General features: G+C 36.8%; 1 protein-coding gene across 1 annotated transcript in view; it reads right to left on the bottom strand.

Moving 5' to 3' along the window:
* ajap1 (adherens junctions associated protein 1) overlaps positions 1–26,701 on the bottom strand; it is an 82,917-nt gene that overhangs the window by 46,625 nt on the left and 9,591 nt on the right. The window lies entirely within an intron of this gene.

The following is a 26,701-nucleotide window of genomic DNA, read 5'->3' as shown; positions in this document are numbered from 1 at the left end:
CATGGCATAGAAATGAGGGACTAGTAACAAAAACAAGTAACTTATTTGCTAGTGCACAAGTGTTAAACTCATGGCCCGGGGGGCAAATCCGGCTCTTTGAAGCATCTAATTCGGCCCACAGGAGAAAGTAAACATTACAGAGAAAACATGAATCATTGCGTTAATGAAATTCAACATCCCCGGTGCTTATATGGCATGATTATAGTGATTTTTAATGTTAAACCAATGGAAAAAAAAATTCTCAAAATTCTTACAAAATGACTACATAACATTGCCCTTATTTAATTAGAAATTGGTCTCAATTTCTAGGAAATTTAAAGTTAAGATCCTGTTGGGACAGATATCGGTCATGTATTTCGTGATATTGTCGGTTTCTTACATATTTTGTGTTTTATGTACCATCAGGTGACCATATTTTGATTTACAAATAAGAGGACACTTATGGACCGACCTCGGCATACTCAAGAAGTACTCAACGTTTTCTTGAATCTACCTTGTAACGGCAAAATACAATACAGTAAATAAGTGAGTTGTTATTGTACTATAAGGTTTAAAAAGCATGAAAATGTTTGTGTACACGTAAAGACTAACTACAGAAAAGCAAAATAACATTTGTTCATCCAGAAATTTAACTTATTTTACCCATAACTTCCTGTGTTTTTAAAAGTCATTGGGTTTTTTTTCTTTTTTTTTTTTTGTAATTTTGTGTTTTTTGGAATTTTTTGTTTAGTTTTATCATCATTTTGTACATGTTTCTGTTCTGTATGTTTTTGCAATAATTGTATGTAATTCCGTAGGTTATTGGAGTCATCTTATGCGTTTTTGATGTCATTTTAGTTCTATTTTTTGGTTGGTTTATGTGTTTTTGGAGTCATTTTGTGCATTTTTGTCCTCATTTTGTGCATATTCTTATTATAATTGTGTGCGTTATTGGACTATGTATTTTTAAAATCATTTCAGTGTTATGTTTTTTTTTTTTTGTGGTGATTTTGTGTTTCTTGGAATCACTTGGTTCGGTATTATCATCATTTTATGCATTTTTTTAGTTATGTAATAATAACAATCTTAAGCAATAATTTGCTTCCCAAAGAACCACTTAAGATACAACATAAAGGTCAGGCTCAAGTAAACGCTATTTATTCTCCACTTCCCGTTCTCCAACGTACTGGAGATTCATATCAATCCATTTCTGATTGCACCAACACACAAGGTCAGGCCGGGTTTAGCTGATCATCATATTCTGAATTATCTCCACTCAGAGACAAAGTCATCTGATTCTCAAAGGGCAGTTTGATTATGTAGAGCTCTGATCAGGATGATCCCGTGAAACAACACAGCAAGAAGAAGGCACAGCGTGACAAATACAGCTACTGCCTCAAGGCTTGTTTTTTTTTTTTTTTGTTTTTTTCCTATAAAACTCCCTTCTGCTCATCAAAAAGGCCGACAAGGTGACAGAACAGCTGACTGTAGAGGTTCAGACTGATTTTACAGACAACCTTCTTTTGGCCTCTGGGACAAAGCTACACATTGATTCCATTGGAGCGTCCTCATCATGTGCTATCGTTCATCTGTGCTGTCCTCGGTCATTTTAGGCCCACAGGACGACTCATATACTGTATAATATATCAGAGAGGTGATGACGGTCAAGAATGTGAGAACGGGCTTTTTGATGAGTCACGTTTTAACAAGTTTCTAATGATGAGTAGGTGATGCTGTCGAGACATTTTGTGAAATCAAATGGAGGAAAACAAGGTGCAGTGCGTAGGATTTACCCTTTGTAGGGTTAGGATTAGCAAAATAAAAGACTTTTCATTGAATTAATCCACTTGCTGTACCCCCACCCACAATGCTTTACAATCAAGATGTATTAGTTTCCAAACCATGCAAAACGTGTAGCTACCACACCATATTTTATATATATATATATATATATCACCTCGAGACAATACAATACATATGATCATATATCAAACTGGCATTTTAAAATGAAGTGACTGTAGTAGTTATTTAGCATTAATCCACAGCAGACACTAAAGCAGGACAAGGTTGGGGTCAATTACATTTTTTCAATTAAAATTACATCTTCAATTATTCATGTTCAATTATACCTCATCTTTTCAATTACAAATATGCTTTCAATTACTCAGTTACTAAAGTTGAATATCAATTAATCACCTTTAATAAATAACCACACGAAACGTAACCTTCGTCTTGTGTTAGCTTTCTGTTAGCATCTCGTATGCTAATGGCTCAGTTTTGACCCAAGTCTTAAATTGGGTGTAAAATACATTAAAAAACATTATCTATAATCTAATTTGTTTTTCATCTCTTGGCTACCTTGTTAAGGTTCCTAACCAATGAAAATATTGGCGATAATATTGTGGATGTGTGCGTCTGAGCCTTTTTTTCTGTCAGTTTATCATTTTTTAAATGGTAAAATGATTCTCAAGAGAAGTGACAGGTAGACTTGATGAAACATATTTTAATAATTGTTAGTTATGTTTGTGTAAGCCATAGAACTGTAACATAATGCCACAGTTTTGCGTTTGATTAAATTGTAGTTAACAGTTGTTTTTTAATAGAATTTCCATGCAAATTACAATCACAAAGTAAATTATCTGAACTCAATTACGATTACAACTGCAAATGTTTTTCCAAATGCAATTACAATTATGTCAAAATTGTACTTTATTATTATCTACACAATTGTAATTCTAATTGACCCCAACCCTGAGTCCAAATAATATCTGGTGTTCTGCAGTTTAGTAAAACATTTAAACCAAAGATTAAATAGTAAAACATGTAGTGGTCACACCATATTTTATATGACACCAAGACACAATTATTGGACACAATAAACATGATGATATATTAAACTGTCACTTTAATATGTGAAGTGACAGTAGTAGTTAATCCACAGCAGACACTAAAGTACGTTTAAAATGTTTTTTTAGATATTTCTCTTCACGCATCACTCGCAAGTGTTTACAACAGAATTCAGCTTTAATCTGACACATTAGCAACAAACCAAATGACATTAGGTTTCTATAATTATTTAAAGCCATCTGTGGAGACAATGACCCTGGTTCCTCAGGTACAAACCAAAAACACCAGCATCTTTTAATATGAGATGTGAAGGACTGCCAAATGACTGATAAATAATAAACAAAGGCCTTTTAACTGACTTTAAAAAATGACTGATGTGGTCATATAGGAGCTTTGGCAAGGTCAGTGAATTATTAATGCCTAAAAATATCATTGAGAACTTGTTTTACGAGTGTTTAAAATGAGCCGTGAACTCAGACAAAGTTCCTGACTCTCCAAGTCGTAGTGATGCGTTATATGAAATCTTAAGGTCTGTGATCTTAGGCTTTGGCTTTGACCAATAACATGAATGTTGTAGTCTATGAGCAATATGGGACTGGATTGGGAAAATCATATTAAATTTAAAAATCACATCGTCGAAATTTGGTAATACACCACCTTTTACCTTATGGTAATAGATATGACGTAACTATTGTTGGTTGACTAAGCTATATTAAAATTGCTGTCAGCTCACAGATATACATACATTATATAAAACAGTTTGTATGGCGTATGGATGATTTCACCTTTAGTTTATTACAAAATGGTATGGTAACCAACTGTAATTCAAGTATCAATATCAAAAACAAGTGGTACGTTTATTAAACTTTTGCTTCTACAACAGACTCTGATTCTGTTAAGGTCTTGATTTATTTATTATTTTTAAAGTAACCACATACATCTATCAAAGTTTATGTGCATATGTTAGTTTAGTGCAATGAAATGTTTTTTTTTTTCATTAAAAAACATGACTTTTTTGGATCGAGACAATAATTGCGCGGTGAAATATTGCAATATATCGCTGAAACATTTTTTTCTTACACCCTCAGTCAGGACTAACCCCCCCCCCGCAGACCAGCACGTCTCAGATAGTAGTGGAGCTGGAGCCTTCATCACCAGGCTGGAAGGTGAGGTCGTCACTTAGGTGTACACTCAAGTATAGCTAAAGATGAGATCATTTCCCCCGTTGCCCCTCTGAGGCTCTAAAGGAGTTGCACGACAACATCATCTCGCTTTAAAACAATCATCTAGATTTACGTGGTTGCTGGGGACTTCAACCATGTAAATATCACATTTTGCCCAAATTCCACAGAAATGTCTCCACATCAACTCAGAAAATAGGCCTGGACAATATTTTTAAGAGGTGTCAAGTTTTCTATTTTGACAATAATGAAAATGCCAATATGGCCCATATCGAGATATTATTATTTTATAGCTTATTTTGGATTCAAATACTTGTTTTAGAATTGCTTTCAGTACTTTTCAGAACAGCATGTTAAATGGATTTCTTAGTACATCCTAACCCAGACCTTCCCCTCAACATCCACACTACAGAACTCACTCACACGTGCTGTCTCTTACAGGAGAAAAAGCTAAAAGTGGCTCATATTGTACAGCTTTTTCTTAAGAAATGTGCATATGTGGTATTTTGCATTAGCAAATTGTGTTTCTGGTAAGACTATTTGAAATAAAATTATTTTGAGAAAAAAAATATTGAGATATGAGTTTTGGTCCATATCATCCAGCACTAGTCCTACGCAGGGCTTGAGATATCCTATCATACAAATACACCCAAATAAGCACACCTATAGATAAAAGATCTATGGGCGTAAAGGCTAATAATTGGCTCTGTCCAAAGTGTTTTTGAGTCCAGAATCAAGGTGTTTCTTTCATCTGCAACCTTTCTAATCCTGGTGAAAATTAGGATTTTGACAAGTCTTAGATTGACCTTCATATCCGGCTCCTCCAGGCCGACAGCCACACAAATGACTGATTTTCTCCGTTGCTTTACAAAGTAATTTCATTCCCTGTATTTCTGGCTCTTATACTGAGATCCAGGGCTTCAAAGCAGACAGCAGTGTCCTGAAACGCAAGTTGATAAAATGTCTTTAATGTATCTTTCATTCAGGCTCACCTTCATCTAATCCCTGAAATACTTGGCATTACAGTTCTCCGATACCAGTCTTCTTGCAGATAGACTATATTTTCCCTTGATTTTGCCTTTGTGACACTCACTGAGTGTGAAAACATTCCTGGAGCTCTCCAAGGATAAACCATAATGCTGTGACAAACCCCTAAAGCGGCACAAGTTTCACCCAGTGGATTATTTACCATACTGCTAGGGCTTACCCGTATTCCCAAGTCAGTGATGACAGTATGATGGAGCATGTGCTTATAAAAAAGAACACCAGACAGACAATGCCACCAGAAAGCAATCTGGCATGTAGTCTGGGTGAACGCTAGCGCTTACACTGCCATCTGCGCACAACTCTTCCCAAATATCTTTTCATTACGTGGGATGTTAAAGTGTATCAGTAGTTCTTGAACTGTACGACTACAGCTATTACCAAGTCTTCGTTGCAGGCTGTTTTATCTCTAGTGTGTTGCTCCTTCACTGAGGACCCCACATGGATCATTTTCCAGACTAACCTCCCCCTCACACACAGCTATACCTCCCCAAAGACACTGGAAGCAGTCCTGCAGCAATGAGATATTAGTTTAGATATAGGCTGCGTCTGAATATTCCCTCCTATCTCCTTTCCTATCCACTGTTCCTTTACACCCAGAAGTGTTTAAGAGGTGGCCGTGATAAGGAGCGTTCAAGTTCACTTTCAGCTGAGGAGAGAAGGCTCAATGCTTTCTTTATAACATCATTTAGCCTAGCAAACATCGATATATCCTTTACCAAAGGAGACCAAATAATGCTGACCCACGATTCTTTGTGACGACAACATTTAAAGGGACACGCACACTCGAATGCTCACGGAAACTTACGATGACCGACAAGGAACGGAGATCATGTAAATATCCAATGCAATAATATGCCTTGAACAACTTTAAATAATCTAAAACCCATATATTAGGATATGTAAGCCATATCATCAGATTATAACTGACATAAAACAGACTCTCTGTCATTCAAGAAAAAGAGATCAGAGACATTTTTAGCCACATTATGAGTGTGAGCAACCATCCTCAATGTGATGTTCTTTTAGTTTCACTTTTGTTCGTCGTAGCCTCTTTTTGTGTGTTCTTCCTGGAAAATATATGATTTTTGGAGTCATATTGTGTATTTGTGTGTCATTTTTTTTTGGAGTAATGTTTGTCTCTTTCTGTTGTCATTTTGCTTGTTTGTTAGTACTGTGAGTTTGTGGAGTAATTTTTCATGTTTTTTTCTTGTCTTTTGGTGCATTTTGTTGTCATTATTTGTGATTTTGCATATTTTTTCTGAGTAGTTTTGTGTGTAACTGTTGTCGTTTTCTTCAATTTTGTAGCAGTTTTGTGTGTTTCTGGAGTATTTTCTGTGTTTTTCTCTCATCTTTTACTGCATTTTCCTGCAATGTTGTAATTCTTTGTGTTTTTTATTGTAGTCTTGTCCTTGTTTTGTGTATTTTTCTGTCATTTTGTACATTTACTTTGGCGGCCGCATACAATTAGGCCGAGGGCCAAATGTGGCCCCCAGTTTCCTAAGTCTGTTCTACAGTATTTAGCTAAAGCATGCTAGAACCACTCTTTGCACCTGCTTCTATACAAACATAAAGACACACAGGACAGGTAACCTTTTTAAAGGCAACACATAATACCATTTACCTATCCCTGATACTGGAAAATTCACATTACCAACATAATACCATCAAAAGATTCCAATGAAAGAAGAGCCGTGTTTGAAGTCTGTAGAGAAAAAGATTCACTGTGTAATCCTGTATTGAATGTCTACGCAAAGGGTGAGTGTGGTTCATAAAGAAAAGGCCTTTCACACACACAGACTGTTATGCCTCAAACAGTCAGGGTGGATTGTATGTTGTCGTCTACATCCTACATATCAGAGTATTGATAAACGAAGTGGACCACTGAGGTTTGCACTTTAGCACACAGCTGATCTTTCATTGTTCTGTAATGCACTCTTACATGAACTGAGAGAAGTGTTTCAAAGCAGCAGCGTTTGAACAAATGTACTTGAGTTGTTGAGTACTGTGTGTAATCACATTGATCATCCTCTTATACACATGTATACATCGACACAGGCTTTTTCTTTGCTGAAGCCTTGGCAATTTGTGTCCAGACCATTATCTACATTATCAGTGAAACCATATAGATGCAGTTATTAAGTCCATGATGCTCAACATGTGGCTCTTTATGTGTTCATGTTAATTATTATTCCCACAGTAAATCTTAAAATGAGAACTTTAACCCCTTTAGATCTACTTCCTTTGGCCATTTTGCAACTTCCTTCGTCCACTTTTTTGGCCTCTTTCAAAAAGTTCTGACACTTTTTAGGGCTTTAGCTTCCGTTTGCTATTTAATATCCCTTTTTTCCAATTTTTTTGTCCATTTTGACACTTTTATCCAAATCTTGTCCTTTCTTTTATTTATTTTTTGCCACTTCTTATCCAGAAAAGCTACCATTTCCCCAATAAATACCACTTGTTTCCTTTTTCCTAAAATTTTGCCTCTTTTTGATCCACATTTGCCCTATTTCACTATTGTTTGCCACAATTTACCCATTTAAGCTACCCTTTGCCATTACATACTACCTGTTTCCTCTATATTTGCCCATTTTTTGGCCACTCTTGATTGTTTTATGGCCCATTTTATTCACTTTTTACTCTTTTCCTGCCACATTTTTACCACTTTTGGACCATTTTTGGCCACTTGTTACTATGTCTGCTTCTACTCGCTCCCAGACCGGCCCACTTTGGGTCAGATGGCCATTCCACCCCTGGATGAAGCTAGATTTCTGCAGCCACACAATAGTTCTGAAGCAGGGGGTCACCAACGTTTCTGAAACCTTGAGCTACTTAATAGTAACTGAATAATCTAAAGGGCCACCAGTTTGATAAACACAGAAATACTGATACAATTTCCCAGTTTCACTTTAATTAGGAGGAAAGATAATGCTTAAAAAGTTAGGAAATACTTAATTTCAATATGCAACACTTTGTTTCTCTAACTTATGTCATTGTTTCATTCTCAAATGACCACTTCTTAAACATTTCATAGGAAATAATCATCATGTTCCTATTTTACTAGCCAATAACTATTCATTTACTAAATGAAACATGTTCTTACCATTGAACAATTATGTAAGATTTGATAAAATTCCATTTTCTTTTTCTTTTATTTTTCTTTTATTTTTCTCTGAAAAAACATCACAATTTTAATGAAATTCTATCAGCGATACTTGAACACATTTGTCTCGTTTCAGTGAAAATAAACATTTAAAGATTTTATGTATTTAACTCTAGTCGGGCTCTGATTACATCTTTCATCTGAATTCATATATGTACGATAGAAGCCTAATAATTTGATTTTAGATGGAGTTAATTGGTGACTAGTGCTACTGTTAGAACAGGCCTGAGGGGACCTCCAGGGGTCCATTAGGGGTTCAATAGGGGTCCAAAGTAGGATAGGATAGGATACTGTAGGACACACGTGTTAAACTTATGGTCCGGGAGAATCCAATTTAGCATGAATAATTGTGTAAATCAAACTCAACAATATTTAATGTTAAACTGTTGAAAAAACTTACAAAATCTTACAAATCCTTCCATTTTTCTACCTATTTCTCATGATTAAATAGAAGTTAGTCACAAAATCTAGAAAATTTGAAGTAATGATCCTGTTGGGACTGAAATCTGCAACTTATTGCTTGAATATTGTGAGTTTCTTACAGATTTTGTATTTTATGTATACTTAAAAGTCCAAACTAGGACAACATTTGAACTCGATTTATATTTGAGGAAGTGAAAATAAAGAAAACAGTTGTTAGAGAATGTATGAGGTGTTTTAATTTGAAAAATAAAAAAAAAAGTATGACAAATATTTCTGAGCTTTCTGCCCCTTCCTGCACTGTATATCTATTCATGTGACATTGTCACTATTGTTTTGTATATCATTGTATGTTTCTATTGTTTTTATATGTATTCTATTTCTATTACTATCCCTTATTGCTTGGATGTTGTCAGTTTCTTACAGATTTTGTACTTTATAAGTATACGAAGAAGTGTAAACCATGCAGGGCACATAAATGTTGAAATTACTCGTTTTCCTGCATAAAATCTGTGGCCCACTTGAGATCGAAGTGCTCCGTGTTTGGCCCCTGAACTAAAATGAGTTTGACACCCCTGGTATAGGTGATCAGGGCAAGTGTTTTATCCTTAAAGAGAACAAAAAACCAGAAAAGTGTCCAAACTGTGCTTGTGTCAGCCTTCTTTTATATAAAAAAAAAAAAAAAACACCCATGAAATATTGATGTTTGGCGCACAATATCATTCAGGAGTTCTTGGGTCATGTTGGAAAAAAGAAAAGAAAAATAACTGGCAGAGCATCAGAAACGGTGTCAGTAGAGCTGACATTAAAAACCAGCTCCGACAGATGGTCCAAGCTTCAGATCTGTCACTCAAAACAGTGTGTGTTGTATTTTGTTCTAAAGCAAAATGCCTATAAAAGACATTCTTTGTGAAGATAAAGAGAACGTGTCTCCTCAAACCCTTAGATACAGGAGTAGACAGTGGGTGAACTACATGAGACAAATACTGTTACTTGATTTAAATTGTACTCAAGTACAAGTAAAAAGTAGTTCAATTAAATAGTACTCAAACAGACCAAATCTTAATTTATTTTCCACAAAGGCATCTGTATAATGTCATAATGTACAATTGTTTTTTAAATAAAATAACACCAATGAATTCAATTCCAAATTCTCCAGCTCCAGGTATAGCTACATTTATGAACTCTAAAACTGAGAATATGACCAGCATTTATTGCTGTTTTGGTGCCGTGCATTATGTTTAATCTGATTGGTCGGCTATGATGTGATGCATTTGATTGTTCTCTAGTTATTTCAATTTTCTCCGCAGGTTTTGCAGAATCAAAAAATTTAACCATTTGCTTCATATGCGCGTTCGAAGCGAAGCCCCGCCCACCAGCGACACATCCAACTCGGTGAGTTTCACTGCCTGCTAAACATAAACCACCAGTGAAAAAAGCCGGTGTGATTAGCGGCTAATGCTATGCTAGCTCAGTGCTACAGAGAGAACTTTTACCTGCTACTACCACCTCCTCACTGGTTCTCCTCCACACCTAATCCTTCCTAGTCCGGTTCTGGTTATAAAGGCTGTGTCCTACAGCTCCAGGTGGTCACACACAGCTTCTACGCCATGGTCGAATGGGTGAACAGTCCGGTGTCTGACGTCATTGTCAACAAAGACTCTGATTGGCTTTCGTCATGTGAAACAGTCGTAGGAGTTCAATATTTTCAACTCTTGCGAATGTGCGAATATGACAAAAAATCGAGAGCGCTCTTGACGCACAGATCGGACCGCAAAGCCACACAGCAAAGATTTTACATCTGGGACATGTTTATCCATTGACTGTATGTAATCTGATCGCACAAACTTTTCGTGACGCATTCGACTGAACGCAGCATTACATAGGCCAGTGGTTCCCAACCAGGGGTACGTGTACCCCGAGGGGTACTTGAACACATTGTAGGGGGTACTTGGAAACATTGATGAATCTATTTCTAACATGCTGAGTCATTTTTAAGCCTATTCCAGATACTGTACATGCTCATCCAACATCTTTTCCACTCATTGACAATAAACGGCATTAATGGAATAAAAAATATTGTGGCCTTAATATCCTACTAAATTGTCACTAACATGTTATGCACATTACTAAAAATTGAGGTGAATATATTATCTGATATACAATAATTGTAATGCTCAAAATTGATATTTAGTGCGTGTTAAATGTACAGGTTGACATTTTCAAGCTGTAGGAGATCTCAGAGGCCAACATGTTATCAACATGTAAATAAAAAAGAAGACGAAGGGGTTCTCCTAATCTGAAGAGAGGCCTTGGGGGGTACATGAGACAGAAAAGGTTGGGAAACACTGACATAGGCTAATGTGTAATTTGTGGCAACGCATGGAGGCTCCTGACAGCTGGTCGATTTATATTCTCGTATCCCATTTTTACTTTTGATGCATGTACCCCCATGACAATTTGCGTACCCCTGGGGGTACCCGTACCTCACTTTGGGAACCTAGGATCTATTGCATTTGAGACGGCCAATTGTGCCATTTCTATGTAGTTCATTACGTCCATATCTTATATCAAGTTTTTTTGGCCTGTTTCAAACCTGTTTTAAACCTCACAGCCTCAACAGACTGGAGTCATATTTACTCAAACATCCACCCCTAGTGAGAGAGAACATGAAGTCAGTTAGTGTGAGAGAACAGGATACAGAGGATACAGAGGATAGGGTTAGATGGAGGAAGATGATTGGCTGTGGCGACCCCTGAAGGGAACCGCCAAGAGGAAAAGAAGATTTGACATAAATAATGACAGAGGAGAGCGTACTGTGTCATGCCCTGAATTTTGTTCCGTTTGGTCTGCTTGACTTAACGCATTTTTTTTTATTCGCTCCATATCCTTCACTGTCATTCTCTCTGACACGGTACCCCACCCTTTCTGAGGCTTTTTAATCCCTCACCCATCACCAAACTTCATAGCATTGTTACTCTATCATGTTTTAGTTGTGCTTAAATTAATTAATCACAAAATATTTTTAATCTCTTGACAGCACTAATTTTTTGGCCCATTTAGTTAGAAAAAGATGCTTTAAAAAATTGTATTCCGTGACATTTTACTCTCTCTCTTACTGCTGGAACAACACCCGGCATTTGTTCTGGGACCTGATGGTTAACAAATGAAGCGTTGGCTCCAGTTACACTTCATATTGACAATGTGCTCTTTTTTACATTTTTAAGTATTTTCCATCATCCATCTTCTTCCGCTTTATCCGGGCCGGGTGGCAGAGGCAGCAGTCTCAGCAGAGATGCCCAGACCTCCCGATCCACGCACACCTCCTCCAGCCGTTCTGGGGGGACCCCGAGGCGACACCAGGCCAGCTCAGAGACATAGTCCCTCCAGCGTGTCCTGGGCCTTCCACGAGGCCTCTTCCCAATAGGACATGCCTGAAACACCAGGAGGCATCTGAATCAGATGCCCGAGCCACCTCAGCTGGCTCCTTTCGACGTGAAGGAGCAGCGACTCTACTCCGAGCTCCTCCCGAGTGACTGAGCTTCTCACCCTATCTCGAAGGGTGCGCCCAGCCACCCTGCGAAGGAAACTCATTTTGGCCTCCTGTATCCTCGATCTTGTCCTTTCGGTCATTACCCAAATCTCATGACCATAGGTGATAACATTTGATAATATTGTTTGCTTACAGTTAAATATACTATTAGATACATAGTTTATTGCAGTCCTTTATGTGGCTGAAGGGCCAATTCATCTCATCCTTGAGGCTTGACACACGTCAAGCATCTTGCAAAGGAAGAGCAGTGCCTGGCGCCTGATGATTCTGCTCATCCTCCAGAACAGATCAAAGCAGTCGAGTGCCGAGTCGACTATTATGCGGTTGTGATTCTGCAAATCATGTGCCAGTGTGACGCTGATAAGCAGGGAAACAAAGGGCAGGATGCAGTCTCTCTCTGTGTGTGAAAGGGGGCCAACTTTAAAGGCCTCTAGAAGCCTTTTATATCATCCTTTGTGGTGCTTTGATGTTTTCATAATCATAAAGTCAAGCTTTATAGAAAATGGCAAGACAGTTAGGAATACATTAAAGCAGAGGACTACACAGAGCAACTGCAGAAAAAAAGTCTAAATTTAGAGACAAAATCCTTTCTCAGAGTGAGAAGACGAGGGCACAGCAGCCTCGTGAAGGATTATCCAGCTCTGAATTTATCCTCCGCACATTGTTAAAGCTAGTGAAACAAAACTGCTATCAGAGTAGTTCATCAGATATTGCTTCTCATTATTGTCTCTCTGCTGTACACACTCTGAACACACTCTTTGAGTTCTCCTCACACTTGGGTAGAGTAGAATTTAATTACAACTTGCTGGCATCAGCACATGGACCTCCCACCTGGGCAGTCCTTCTTCAATCTCTCTAACCCAGTGGTTCCCAAACAGGGGTACGCGTACCCCTAGGGGCACTGGAGCACATTGCAGGGGGTACTTGGAAAGATTTAACAATTCATTTAAAAATAATCAGGATATATTCCTAGTTTCTTTTGAGGCCAATTTTTGGACAAATTCACTACAAACTAAGAGCACTATTGCTCAATAAAATACTATATGTTCTTGTAATTTATTAAGAGAGGATTATTTGATGCTGTAGAGACAATGATTTGACATAGGAGGCCACATTAACTTACGACTGATGTAATCACATAAAAGTTGCATTGTTTTTTTGTTTTTTTTTATTTATCTTTTAAACAAATTATTACTTTAAATTCCACTAATTCTTTTGAATTTGTAGATTAATGTTCAAGGCACAGTTAGGGGTCTATGGAGAGGGTACTCAAGATATGAAGGGGGTAACCATGATTTGACAAAAATGCAAAGAGGGTACACAGGACAAAATAGCCTGATGTGGGACCAACACTGACTCTTTATGTTTTAATCAAGATCATTTTTCATTTTCTGTATTTTCTTGTTTTTTTTTATTATTTAGTATATTTTTATCTTATGTGTGTTTTTGCTGTTGTTTTTGTGAGTTGTTTGTATTATTTTAATTATTCTATCTCCGTGTGTGTTTTTGGTGTTGTGCGGTTGTTTTTTTATGTGTATCGTGCATTTTTCTCTGATTTAGTGTCTTTGTTGTTGTTTTGTGTGTTGCTGGTAAAAGTATTTTTCTCTCTTAGTGTCTGTTTTTCTTGTTATTTTGTGTATTTTGTCATTGTTTGTCTGTTGTTTTTGTTATTCAGTGTATTTTCCCTTTGTTGTGTGTTTTCTTGTTGTTTTGTGAGTTGCTGGTAATATCTAGTATGATAAACATTTTTAACTAAAATAAACATAATAAAATCACATAATTTTAATGTTTTCATTTGTAATTTTCTACACTTTCTCTCAATACTTAAAACTTTTCATGGGATTTTTTTTTTTTTTTTTTTTTAATTAACCAGAAATTGTGAGTAATTTTACATCACTGTATCATATCCAAGCAAAAAAATATCTACAACCATGCAACATACTTAACTTTTTTTAAAAACACAATATATTACAAATTTATTTGGAAGTAGAACTTTACAATTATTCAAGTGGAGTTTCATTGAATTTGTCACAAATTCAGTCAAACTCAATAATATTTGCAGGAGTTTCCAGTTTTCCCACGCTTGTAGAACACAATGGAAGTCATTTTTACTCCTGAATTGTTTGAACAAACCTAGTTTTTCCAAATTCCTGCTCAATCCTCAAATTATTTGACAACATTTCCCCAAATTAAAATACAGTAATATTCCCACTACCCAATACCTATTGCATGGATATTGCCAGTGCCTTATTTTATCTAAAATGCTTTTGTATAATTTAAACATGGGAATGCAAAGTGCCACTTGTGTTGAAATTGTTCGTTTCCCCACCTCTGTGGCCCACTTCAGATCAAAGTTGTCCGTATTTGGCCCCTGAACCAAATTGAGTTTGACACCCCTGTTCTAACCTATGCTGCCATCAATACACATGTTTCCAGCCAACTAGTGAGTATAAATAGAGTTTTCTAGCCTGCACAGGTATTGCTTGTTAAATGTGACTCTACCTTGGCTTTTCTCTAACTTTCTTGCCAAGAACAAGGTTACTGCCATTCACATGTTTCAGAGCTCTAGAAAACTCTGTTTTTTTTTTTTTTTGTTTTTTTTTAAACCGTCGCTCCCACACAATTCTAAAAACAGCAGTTGGAAGAAAAAAAAATGTAGTCACAGGGGAACAGATTCACCAGCTACAGTTCACAAAGTTTCCTAGCAGCAGTGGGTGGTTTTTCTCTGTTGGATCCAAAGCAGCCACAGCGAGAGGTTAGAATGAGATGTGATGTGCACAGAATAGAGGAAGGCACGTATGCACGTTTTCAATCGCTTCACTTTTTTTTCCTAACATCAGTTTCAGTGCTACGTGGGTGCTGATGCACTCTGTACAAATTAAATTAAAGCTGCAGTATGTAAAGTGTCATCTGGTCAAGAATCCATAATTACCTTTGAGCATATTGTAATTTAAAGTGTTCTGAGTTCTTCTTCTCTTGTTTTGGGCGTTACTATTGGCCGGATTAAAGTCAGCCAGTGTCTCCTTCTGCTGTGAGATGACTGCCAGGCCCCGCCCCCCAGGTCATGTTGCACACACACGCATGCGTCTGCTACATGGGTTAACAACAACAGTCAACCTAGCATGTTTGCAGTATTAGGCAAAAAATGAGAGCAAAGGATCGCAATTTGTAATTTGTGTAATGCGGAAATAAGTCATAGTGGGGCTGCAAACAAAACGCTTCCTCATTGGCCATATAAGAAACCACTACACCGCTGAGTAAGCAGCATTTGTAGCAAGCAATCAAGCTAAAGTTAAAACTAGTGGGAGCAAAGAGCCAGTGAGTGGACACAAAACATATCCTTCTCTTGGCTTTATACTGTATTTAGGCTTCAGAAATCCAGGAGAGTGACGCTAGATTTCAGCCAATCAGAGATCTCTCTACAAACAGAGTGCTCCATGAGTAAAAGTGCAATGGTGGATATTTTCAAGAAATGAAAAAAAAATGTCTCTTACTGTCCTCACGTGATTTCAAGTCTCTTCAACATCAGAAAACTGTCAAATAAGATAAATTCTCAAGATCTGTCACTAGTCTCTATTGAAAAAAAAGTCGCTAAGAGCTCCACATTTGTGTGCGTTCACGAATATACTGGGGACCATAGCTTTGGAAACAGGGAGGGGAGCGGGGAGCATGAATGTTACTGTCTCATATTTCTACATACTGCAGCTTTAAGTGAAAGTAAAACACTTGGCCAAAAAGCTCTATTTAGCAATGTTTTTTTTCTAATTTAAAAGGTGTTTAAACCCTGTTTTGATAAGAGTTTTTCTAATTATATCTGAATAAAATGGTCTTCCACTCCAATTTTGTTTCTTTGAACTTTGGCATAATGATTTGGTAAATGTTGCCTAGCTTAAGTCTGTCTGAAAGTGTAATTAATAATCCATCACATGCAGGATTCCTAGTATTGGATTCATAATTTAAAGACTCACACTGGTTGTCCCACTTTTGCTATGACAACTCTAGTATCTCCAGCTTAGCATATGATTATTACTGGTGGATGAATGAATATTTTCATCTTACTAATATTCCTATGAGTGCTAGGCCAGGCTACCATCTGTATGGGTATGGGTTCATGTTTACATTGACTTGATTTGCTCATTCTGATGCTTCTTCCAGTTAAAACATCCACTCTTATAGTTTGTGCTACACTATATTAGATGTTATTTATAGCCACGTGTTCTGAAAAGCCAAACACTGTCAAAGCTTTCCTAAAAACCCCTTGAGGGGATTTGCAGATTGGTTAAGTCCTCCTTTAGAGTCGTAGACTTCCAGGAAACCATTAAGTAGCTCTAGGAAAAACGTTGTTAGATGGCACAACTTTAAAAAGGATTGTAAGACCAAGACTACAAGCTAAAAACAATGAGATGCTGGTTAGATGCTCAAACAATGAGTTTCCATTCATTTCTACCTTCCCTGGGTTCTGTCAGCCCCGAGCGCCGCATGTCCACACTAGGGAGAAATTTCCGAAAATAGAGATTGGAGGATATGGAGCATGCATTTGCATTAGCTTTAGAAAGCTACAGAGAAGGAGAAAGAAAAGAGGGAAGAACTGAGAAGGAGCTGTGCGACAGTCTTCCCCCTCTGGGGTAAGTGGGGAAAAAAAAGAAACCCGGATAACATCTAGGCCATGGAACAAGGACAGGGTCCTTTCATATGACTCAGTGTGGGGGCAACGCACACAGGAGAGCAGCTATAAGCCCCACTGACAAAACAAGCTGCCTTAAATTTAAACAACAGTGCAAAGGTGGGATGGAGGGAACTTTATTTAGTAGCAAGATACAAGTGAGGCACATTTTGTCACATATTTTCAATGTACTTCTTTAAAATCAAAGTATTGCTTTGTTGTAAGAAAACGTGGGACAGTGCAGAAATACATTTCCAGCCTCACCAAACACTTAAAACTTTATGAAAACATAATAATAAATAAATAATAAACAAAATTAGAGCAAAATCCCAATTTGACGAAACTATGGGATTGTAAAGTTGAGCATGCAAAAAAAACAACTTTTTGCAACATTTAGCAACAAACTATGTTTAAAAAAACATGGACATTTTTTTATGTTACTTTTGACCAGATTTACAGCAATATTGTTTTAATCGAAAAATTACCGGTATGTCAAAGTTGAATCTAGACCTAAATGTTCAATCTAAATGTTAAATATTACATCTAAATCTAAATGTAAATGTTAAATCTAAATGTCATAGGTGACACCAAATATTTAGCTAATAATCAAATTCACTAAAATTACCAAAATAAGAGCTTTAATATTTGACATTTAGATTTAGATGTAACATTTAGATTGCAAATTGACATTATATTTTTACGAGAAAATAAATATCACAAATATTGCTGTAAATCTGTTCAAACGTAACATGATTTTTTTTTTTTTTTTTTTTTAATCACACTTTTTAAAAATGTGGTTTGTTGCTAAATGTTGCAAAAAGTTGCCATTTATTATTGAATGTGCAATTTTACTTTCTCAATCCAATCTCTAAGAATCATTGCATACATACATCACTAAAGATCACTACATTTTTCATCATATACTCATTTGCAATGCGTATAACATGTAGCTAATTGCCCGTCTTTCTAGAAACGGGGAAAACGCATCATATGGAAATAAGTCTGACCTCTTTAAGATTAAAGAGCTTTAAATTGGATCTTTTTTATTTCTTTGCTTGAGAAGAAGCACGTTAAGAAATTGATAAGCACAGTGCTTTCCTCCTCTTATTATTCTTATTATTCTTCTTCTTCTTCTTCTTCTTATTATTATTATTATTATTATTATTATTATTATTATTATTAATAATAATAATAATAAGTCCTGCCTGTAGCTCTAAAACAGCCTGACCCAAAATAATAAGTTTTCAACAAGACATCAGCAGACATTGTTAAAGAAGCGTGAAATCTTAACCTATTTCATTTCACTTCAATCTGAGACATCTTGGTAAAAGTTTTTCCATTTTAGAGGATGCACACCTCAAATTTAAAGCACGGTTCTTTATAAGAAATATATTTCAATGACGTTTCTTCAATATTTTGCAGAAGGATGAATATAAATTCAGTTTTAAATAGTCTAACATTACATAAAGGAATGATTCACTGGTCAGGCATTAGAAGGTCTGCCAATCTATGATTCTAGTCGTAAATCTACCATCAGCAGAAAAGAGGCTCAGCAGAGCTCCCACGCACGCACACGCACGCGCACGCGCACACACAACTTATTACCACCACATAGGAATGACTGAAAGCACAGCAGAGTGCCTTATATAGCAGTGGTTATAGAATATGATGCAGTGATCATAAAACAGAAGAATTACAATCAACAAATTCATCTTCTGTAATGACTAACGTGGTCAAGGTGGGGTTCACCCTCGACCGGATGCCAGTCCGTCATAGGGCCAACACATTCTCACACATGCATGGTTTATGAATTTGACACTAGAGAAAGCTTTTAAGCATTTTAAACCTTTTTTATTTTAAGTAAAACAAAATTCATACACATTCCTTTGCATGGTGTATTGTATGATATAAATTAAACAAAACTTTATAAAATGCATAAAATAAAACATCATTGCTTACTAGCCCTGCAGCTCATATACAAACTAGTAAAATATTAATTCAAAAAATAAAATAAATACGGAACAAAAAAAAAGAACTACTTTTAATAAATAATCTTGTACTTCAGTAAAGTTAAACTGGCCATTTATTTTGAAACATGATTTCCAGCATATTTAAAAGATAACAAAGCTCAAATCGCAAATAGAACATTTTGAAAATCCCTGGCGATAAATAAATACCTCTACTGCCTTCGTTTTTTTGTGTTTCTCTGGACAAGTGGAGTATGTGACTGTCTGACCAAAGGCATGAGAGGAACTGTTGCTCTTTAGATGAAGGTTTTATCTGTTGGTCATCCTGCTTCAGACAATGACCACTGGGTGATGTTAAAAATGTGTTGCATGTAAATGTTTACAGACATTTTTTCTCTTCCTTGTCATTAGACTAGACAAGTGAAATGTCCCCACACCACTGACTTTAAAGACTGAGCGGTTTCCCCACTGCTAACCATGCTAACCAACATGCTAAAAGTAAGCAATGATGCTGTCAGCATCGCCAAACTTTAGTGAGTTGTGATTTGCTTATTAACTCACGTGGTAGGAATTCATAATCCCTGCGTACTGACTCACAGGCACAGCCAGCAAGCCTTTTCACACTCTGGTTCAGTTCTCGTGCATGAGATCAGAAGTGGAGAGGGATAAACTTGCCATGGCTGGAAGTGTAGGTAGTAAGTCTGACAGAGATTTACATTTACATTTTTCCCGTTGGAGCGTTGATTCGTTAAAATAATTTTTGCGCAAACGTGGCATTGGTCCCCAAGGCAGGGTATGGTGCTAAAGCTTTTTTTCATTTTGATCTTCCCAGTAAAACTGTCACCAGAAGAACTTCAGCTAACCGTAGATTATGCAAGGCACAAATTTTATTGCGACTCCTCGTTCATTAAAAATATAAGCGCAAATATTCATTGAAACTTGTTCGTTGAAAGACAGTATAAATGACTGCAGACTGAGGGGCGGATTCACTAAAGGTTTAGGGGTATTAAAACGTGTGCAAACATCACTCCATGCTCTAACAATCCGTACAAACCCCAGGGAATCAGGAGTGTGCGGTTGCTGCACGTCGCAATGTGCCCTCAATCCATTTAGCGCATTTCCCTCTAATGAATATGTATAGTAGGCGGAGCTCACAAGGCCAGCAAAAAAATGGGAGGAGGACATGCAAAAAAATTCATGCAGGGGATGCAATTAATTAATCAAACAACAATTAATCAAACCTGGACTTGACTGCGGCCTCTGTTTTTCCATATAAATTTAGTACGGCCCACAACCAGGTGGTAACCGTCAAAGCTTTTTGCGCAGTGATGACAGCAGTGATATTTGGGAGGAGACGAGGCACTCTCCATGGCCAGGGGCTGCTTCTCCTATGGGGATCATTCCCGTACGCTTGTTATAGATGGTACCATGTAGGAAGAACAGGCCGTTTTGTTGTTGTAGAGCTGCACTTTAATATCTGGCTGCACTATAAACATAAACTCGCTACCTGTCCCAAATAATTGCCAAATACAATTAGGTAAGATAAGGAGAGGAGTGGCTCAAAAATCATTTTAATTAATGACCTTTATTAAAATCAAGTATGCTGTAAACTGGATGTCTAGGTAATTGCACAAAAAGCAAAACTACTATCCGTTGTACTTTGATTGCAGAATTTAATAATAAATAATAGTAAAAGCACTTTAGCTTTTAGCTTATGGTCATAATCAATCGTAAATGCAAAAGCATTTTTAAAAGGTAATCTAAATGTCTTCTGCATGCAGAGGACAACATATAATGCAGAACTAAATTTGTTTTTGTATAGAACAAGAAAATATTAGATCAAAAAAATGGTAATAACAAATAAAACAATTAATGAGGAAATAAATCTCTATTACAATACATGAATGCACACTCATGTTACAGGGTAACATTATTTGGCAACCTTTTGTCTAGACTGAAATTGATGGATTAAGATATGAAAAGGCTGAAAAGGAGAAATGCCACTTAATTTCATTAAACTCTTTCCAACTATATCTTCAAATGAAAATAACCTGAAGAGAATACACATGTACAAGCTGCCTTTGAGTGTACATTCTCTTCTTTCTTATTTAAAGTAATGTACTTGGTCACAGTAAAGAAAGGAACTGCAACTAACTTAATCTCTTCAGCCCCAACGGACCCGCTGGCGGGGGCAGCTCCAGCCTCCGTGACATATTGCAGTTACACACTTGTTCCCAAACTTGTAGAAAACTTTGCCATAGTTGTTGCAAAGTGGGCTTTTACCTTAACTTTTTTGTACAAAAACATGCGTATCTTTGGCCTAATGTTTATTATTATCACCAAACTTGCTAAAGTTGATGTCCATATATTAGCTAAATTATTGTATTTCTGCTTTTATAGCCTTCCTTAATGAGAATTGGCTTTATATTTAATGTAAATCTCTCGTGTTTTTTGGGCGGACTACAGATTTCTGCATTTGAAACATAATTTATTGTCACTCTGTATCATATATTTCTAAAATGTCAATTTTAAAATAATCTGTAACCACTAAGGGTCCTACTTCAATCTGAACAAAAATAGCCATGTAGGTCATGTAGAAGCTTAGAAAAACATTATTTGTTATGGATATGTGATTTTCAGAGAAAAGTGGCTCACGTGCAATAGCCAATAAACAAGCTTTATATAAAGGTTAGGTAGGTAAATGGATTTGATTTACAATATGCATTAAACTTGAAGTGAAGAAGTCCCAAAGCACTATACAGTTCCCGCCACATTCACCCATTCACACACTCAAACTAGCATTGGGAGCAATTTAAGGTTCTGTGTCGTCCCGAAGGACAGAAAGACAGCTAGAACCTTGGTATCAAACCCCTTCCTCAGGAAAACAACCCCTCTTCCACCTCAGACAAGTTAAACAGATCTCCTCATTTTTTTTGTGATTCCTGCTTTATAATGATTACCAAAAGCTAACAGAATAATTTTTTTTTAGTGTTAAACAATCTAAAATGAGTTAAAGGAGTAGCCAAAAGGTGGAGATGGTTTAAACAAGGTTCAATGTTTTAGTTAGCCATTTTAGAAAAGGTGTTACTTTAAAATCTTTCTCACTCTCCAACATTCCTTTAATTGATTTCTTCCTTGAAAGAAAAAAAACACGCCATATTTTTTCAATAAAAGACTGCACTACATGTAGGACCTGTACTACGAAGCTGGATAAATATATCCAGATATCTCTCCATTAGCGGGGTTTCACCTAACTTAACATTCTCATTCCCAGAGCAGCTGTACTTCGAAGCAGGATATCAACACGTTAACTCAAGTCAGGTGATTCCAACCTGGCTGCATGTGCGCTTCAATAAAAGGGGTGGAGTTTGCAGCATCTGACTAATCACAATCACGGAGAAACCCTGTAGAGCAGCTTAGGTTACTTATCATGGCTCAACAATTATTCTTAAAAATATATAATACATTGAAATCCATAATCCAGGCCCAAACCAACACTAGCTGTGTTTCCATTACCTTTAGAAATGTGCAAAATCTAAATAGGGAAATAAAATCTGATAGTGAATAGACCTGAAATTTGAAAAAAACACTCAAATATTGCAAAAAAAAGTTTTTAAGCGTTCATGAGGAGATATTTCAGACGTTTTGAAAATGTGTCGCAGAAGCGCTATGGAAACACCTTTTCCACAAATTCACGTCACAGGACGTGATGTACCTGGTCACATGACCACTTCTCTCCGAGTAAACATGACGCGGTACATGTAAACAGAAGAAGACCTAGACTTTTTTTTAGCATTGCTTAAAATTATTGTAGCGTCAGTCTTCCAGCGGCGAAGTCTCACAGGATGAAATTTCACGGGAGTTGCGAGGCTCCTCCCCTTACGAGCCTTCAATGGAAACACGTTCAAAGCACAATACTTCGTCGACTTTTGGAAATATCACTTTTATTTTGCAAAAATCTGTAATGGAAACTCAGCTGTAGTTGCCGCAGAAAAAATGCTGGCAGAAAGCTGCTGACACTGTTAATTATGGGTATAAGAAAAAGATTTGTCAATATATCGCGATATTTCACTGCACAATTATCAAATCAATTCAAAGTATGTCCAAATTGATTTTTTTAAATCATTTTTTTTTAACAAAAAACATTTAATTGTGCAAACATATGCATTGCACGTAAATATCGGCACAAAAACAATGTCAATTTCAATTGAGATTACAATTATGGCAATAATTGCCCAATATTTTTGGTAGACTGATCATATCTATTGCACTTAAAGTTTCCAGTCAGGTTGCAAAAGTCATTTAGCTACGGTAAATCTCTAGATCCATCCTTGAGAGAACACTTGAGTAAAGGTTTGACAGAAAATAAAAGTGTAATTGGAGGAAATCCTCAAGCATGTAAGATGCAGCCTCTCATAGAAATCAAATATTCATGTGACAAATGTTGCAGTCTCGCGATTCCAGCTCAATAAATTCAATAGACTGTTTATCATGAAATAAATTGAAAATGTCAGAGACGGCTGAAAGGACTTTTTTTCTCATTTTGATGAACAGTGCTGCATATGTGACATGGTTTGATAGATTATTCCATTTAAAGCTTGTTTTAACTCGTCTTACGTTGTGGGACACAATAAAGTCTCAGATGAAAGAAACAAAAAAAAGTTTTTGAAGCAAAGTTTCAGCTAAAAGCAAAGACGATACTCAGCACTGTTGCCCTAAAGTGGGTTAATATGAGAACATGATAGAGAGAGAAGCAGACAGATAACATTTGTTCTCAAACACTGCGTGTCTCATGCAGCCTGACAGGCAGAGCATTAGGGCTTCTTTACAGACATCAGCACCTTTTCTTTTTCACTATAAATCTCACTGACAGTATCATATTATGGCAGCAACTCATATTTGACCATAAGCTGTTGTTATTTGAATCCTTTACAGCTCGTTCACCAATACTCGCCTTTTTTTCTACTCCTCTCAATGTGCAAAGAGCTTTTCAGAGATGGAATTCCAGGAGCTTTTATTTCAGAGAAGATATCAACGCTTAGACAGATTATTAAGTAAACATCTCAGTGTCAAAGTAGAAGAATGGGTAAATGTAAGATGACATCTTAAGTTTGGCACTTAAGATGTCGGGTAAAATGCTAAAGGTCTAAGGTCATTTAGTCCAGGTGTGTGATTTGATATATTGTAACAAGTCTCATGTAGTTGTAGTTGTTTTGTTGCAATAATAAAACGTGCATAGCTGTCAAACAACACTGCTATACATTTAGGGCCCTATTCTCCAGTCTACAGTTACATGCTTCTCTCCTGTGCGTATTCTCTGGTCCAGGTTCCTGACACGCCCACCACGCGTAAGTCTGTGAATGAAGGCGGTCTGAAGCCAGGACAGAGCCATGATGTCATCATTTTTGGGCTGTCTAGAAATCACGGAATAGAGTTTTCCTAACACTTGTAAATGTCATTGAAATCCATAAGAATGATAAAGCACACTTTTAATTTGAAACGCCTTTGTTGAAAAACAACGTAACAGGTTGATTTGATCAGATTATTGATCAGATTATTGCAGTGTGAGGATCGGACACATTTTTCTGTCCGAGCCACAGTTAAAATCTCTCTTTTAGCCCCTCTCATACTAACGACATCAATATTTGTTTGTGTGAAAAACCTGATTTGATTAATTTCTTACATTCCTGCATTAAAAAATGATCAGAGCGCATTAGTCATCATCTTCATCATCTGTCATCAATGTTTACTCTTGTAGTGGATCAAACTGTGGCTTTACGTTGGACAGAGTGGACAGAAGTCTGACGTCTGTCAGCGTTTCATTTACCAAGCTGCAGCAGCCGACGCGCACAGCTGATCAGCTGCAGGACAAGGAGTGGACGGCACGGGTAAAACACATTTTGTCCCGTCGAGAACTGGTAAATGTCAACATATTAGAAATGCTGATGGTCAATCTTTTGGCGTGCTTGTGTTACAACTCCCACTTTCCCCGCCACCACCATGGCAGTGCCAGTTTGGATAGATTCTTATTGGGGCGCTGCACTTATTACAGGTTCAGAAGCGCGTAAGAACTTAAGCAGACGGGAGAATGGGCTTAAAGCCAGATTTGAATGGGAACACCCACATTTCAGGGCCACTCCACCCAGAGTGCGTAACTGGGATGAAGGCACGCAGCGACTGACTTAAGTAGATGGGGAGAATAGCGTACAGCTAAAAACGGTGCAGCTGCCTGGTTTTTTGGACTTACGCGCATGGGAGAACAGAGCTGTTAGTGTTGACCTTTGACATGCAGACAAGGTAAAAAATAAAAAATAAACATCAAAAGAAGGAAGATCAAAGGTGCAATTCCATACTAGCAAAAATACTGTATATACTACATATCTCTTAATAATGGAAATCTATTGAAAACATCATGGTATACTAAAGTGTACCAATGTTTGAAACAGGTTTCAGTGACTGGGGTCAATGCTACATGTGTTTGGGGGGGGGGGGGGGTCTATTTATAGTGAGCTCTGTGATAAAAGCTGAGTCCCTGTTGAATATGTATTCGTGTCATTGTTAGGGTTAAAAAGGACTGTGACAAGGCCATGATAACAGGAATAAACACCTCCACAAACACACCCACAAATGCTAATAGTTGTGTGTCACCTGTTCAGTTTCCAAGATAATATATCCAGTAACCAAATCAATTTTTCTCGCTAGGCGGTATTTCTAATTTGTCAATCGTGTTGACTGAATCGTGCCAGATAGCGCTCCGAGGATGTGACACGCTCGATTAAACCGGACAGTGCTGATCACTCACTGAGGTTTCTTGCTCCGTCTGTTATAAAAGGTCGAAATGTAAACAAGTTTCTTCCCCAAAAACACCGCAGTGCACAGTTGTAGGATATGTTCCATTAAATAATGAATAATCCTTGAATATAGAATGTATAATCTTTATACAAAAATAACCTTTTTGTGTCCTCAGCAGTTTGTCAAAACCTTTTGATTACAAAGTTTCTTTAAAGGTTTTTTTTTTTTTTTTCTCAAAAGTACATAAACCATTAGAAACGACCAAACGTTGACGCTTCGTTGCCAGGCAACAATAACCATGCACTAAACTACAGAAGAAAAATATTTGCCACCCACGAAAGTTCACCATAGGCCTCCGACAAACCTTATTTATCACAAAGCTTCAGTATATCTATAATCAAATGTTTTGTTTCTGTTCAGCTTGAATTTTTAACAATCTAAACAACAAATAAATAAAAATTAAAAAATTCATACAGTTTAAAAATGAATAATAATAATTCAAAAATACAATTATAATCAGTATTTTTAGATTGTATTATTACTAGACATTTCAGGCGACCCCAAAGTTGAGAAACCCTGCATTACAGTGACTAGTAAATGATTTTTGTTCATTATATGTTTATGGAAAACATTATTTTGGTTTTCTGAGTCATTTCAAAAACAACTTTTTGCAAGGAATGAATTAATGGGTAAATATAAATGCTTTCCTACTATAAATATCAGCATGAACATGGATTTTAAAGGAGATCCTTGTGTAATGAAATTAGACAATGATATCAAAGGCATTGCAATTACATATCTGGCCTCAGCTGGATTTTTATTTTCTAATGTGGTTTTAAAAAAAAAATTAAATTTGGTTTTGTCTCCTTGGGCTAAGGGTATTGTCTTTGTTCCTTTTGCAGCTGCTTGTGGGCGGAGGAGTTAGACCGCCCTCTGTCAATCTCTGATATTAAAGGGATAAATACCACAGTTGGTTTTCCGGAGACTTATGGAGATTTATGGATCGCTTCAGTGCAGCAGGCCTATGGGAGGCAAATGTGGGAAAAAAAAATCTTTTAAATCTTGTACACACAAACACACATAGTCCCCGAT

The sequence above is a fragment of the Gouania willdenowi genome, chromosome 7 (assembly GCF_900634775.1).
Source record: "Gouania willdenowi chromosome 7, fGouWil2.1, whole genome shotgun sequence".
NCBI classification, from domain to species: Eukaryota; Metazoa; Chordata; class Actinopteri; order Blenniiformes; family Gobiesocidae; genus Gouania; species Gouania willdenowi.
The sequence above is the reverse complement of the archived record's forward strand: the minus strand, read 5'-3'. Positions and strand labels throughout refer to the sequence as shown.